The sequence below is a fragment of the Arachis ipaensis genome, chromosome B07, assembly GCF_000816755.2.
Source record: "Arachis ipaensis cultivar K30076 chromosome B07, Araip1.1, whole genome shotgun sequence".
NCBI lineage: Eukaryota > Viridiplantae > Streptophyta > Magnoliopsida > Fabales > Fabaceae > Arachis > Arachis ipaensis.
The window spans coordinates 108,728,062-108,730,748 of record NC_029791.2 but is presented as its reverse complement, the minus strand read 5'-3'; positions in this window follow the sequence as shown (position 1 = coordinate 108,730,748).

Sequence of the window (2,687 nt, the reverse complement as noted above, 5' to 3'; positions counted from 1 at the left end):
GCACTGGAGCCATGAACCCAAGCAGCTGGCTAAACGAAGCTTGATCCCCTATATCAAACTGTGGAACACTCCAATACTGTTGATGTAATAGGACAAATGGTGTAAAATAATCCGTGGAATGCGTCTAAGGAATATATGGTGTAAAATGCTCAGGCGCTTGTTCTGCTTGCGCCTATGAATGTTGCGGTCCTGATTCTCCTGAAATACGAGGTCTGACAAATCCAAGTGGGCTCCATATGTACCTCAATACCAATACATATAAATTTCCATAGGATGCTGTGAAGGAACCAGGGGCTATCGAAGAACATGACTATACCGATTCATCCATTGCATAACCCAGAAAGAGTGGGTAACGGACCAATCTTGATTCTTAGGACCAGTCAATACTTCGTCGTGTGATTCATCTAGATCCCGCTCTTGATGAGGAACACCTTGGGACAAACCAAACTGTCTCATCAATCTATTGAACACATGCCACTCAACGCATTCGAAAGATATTAGCGGCACTGTGGCACTCCAAATAACCGAATGTTGATGGATGTCAATGAGAATCACGTCTGCCTCAATACAATCAACACCATATTCCTCCCAAACAAACTGCACATATTGAAAGTAAAAGAGGATTACACACCTAATAATAGTATGGTTAAACAAAAACAGATACTCATTTATTACAACATACTTGTCCTTCTTGCAAATCATCCAACGACCTCCTAAAGTAAGCAAGAGACTGAAATCTATAAGGCCGATTAGCACGCTCCCAATTACGCCACCTGACGTAAGACAATCCATTAATTAACTTTTATGGTAAAAATACAATACAATGTGCTACACTATTTCAAAGCAGAAAGTAATTAATTTTACCTATTTGCAATCAAGAGCCAAGGATTACTGGGAATCGATGCAAGAAACAGTAGACGGATCTAAGCCCAGGTAAGCAAAAGTGTCAGTGGACCATCGATCTCCTTGCAGTCAACACGAGATGCCTTACACAATGCTCTATACAGGTGTGTCAAGCATGCCGATCCCCAACTAAATTCTATGATACCAGGGAAGTTACGGAGCAACGGCAGAAACTTCAAGTGAACCGTTGCTCCAGACTTGTCTCCAAACAGAATGGTCCCAAATAATAAAATTATGTGGCACTTTACGTACCTCTGAATGTGAATATCATCAGTCAAGACTAAATGATCTTTCAATCCCAGAAACTATGTCAACTTTATGACGCTTCCTCTATAATTTGTCTTCCTAGGTGCAATACTAAATTGGTGCAAGCATTCGGTCTCTAAGACCTCATAACTACTCAAGATCGATCCTGGAACTGGAAGACCATTTGTCAAAAGACCAAGAATTATCGCCACATCCTCCAATGTCACAGCACACTCACCAACTAGAAAATAAAATGTTTGAGTCTCAGGCTGCCATCTCTCGATTAAAGTATTAATCAGTACTGACTGACATTGGACGACTCCAATTTGGGAAACATGATGAAAACTAGTGTAACACCCTACCACACAAAGCCTTATGCTTAAGTCATAAGACAGGGGTGGCGAGGTATTACAACCTCTAAATTAAAAGTTTAGTACATATAGTAGTGTGAAAAATGTTTATAACTAGGAGCCTTTGAATGAAAAGGGGTAAAACAAAATCGTTAACTTGAAAAGCACAACACTCCGATCGATAACGTAACGAAATAGATAAAGGATAAACCACGCGACTACATAAACAAGAGAGGGCCAAAGGTATGAATATCAAAACTCAAGACCCGGTTTGCGAAGGTAACCGGCCCAAGCATAAAAGTATATATATATATATATATATATATATAAACATAAAGTAAGAAACCCAAGGGAAACCCCAAGGACAAACTACCAAAACCTGTTCTCCAAAACAACCTCTAAGAGGAGTCACACAGTATATAATTATTTAGTGGAGATACTAAGTATCTACATAAAACCAAAATAAAGTCTCGAGAACCAAGGATCTTCGCCAATCCAGAAGTCTCCAGCATGCCTCAGCGAGAAGCCTCACGACCTGCATCTGAAAATCACAAAATTCGCATGGGTGAGAACTGGAGGTTCTCAGTATGGTAACAGTACCCACATATCTAACATGTAATGTCCTGGGAAAGCCGAAGGCAATCCTAGAACTTCCAACAGATAATCAAAGCTTATAAACAGACTAAATCATAAATGGCAACTAACTAAAGGTCTTCAGTCTAACTAACACTCCCCTTTCCAAATCCTGCAGACCTCCCAACCACCACCGTTAATTTGATATTGCAAACACAATTATATCAACAAGAAAGTGCACAAATAGGAAGCAGATACAGCATTTATACAATTAGCAAGTATTATGCAGTCAATTAGGCATTCCAAACAATTCAAATATAATGCATATGATGTATGCCTGTCCTAATGGCTGATGAGTCTCACCTGTCGGTTATAAAGCCAACCCGACAAATCCTGGTAGTTAACCATTGGACTGTCCCTCTGTCATGCATCTCCAGCTCAAGTTATACTCAATCATAATCATCAATACATATTCACAACACCCACACTGGTGTTTATTATTACTAACATAATTCATTAATTAAATTACACTACCACTAATTATTATTATTATTATTCCTTATTCGACATCGGTTTCATGCAACTATAATAATAATATACCGTAATTACTACTAA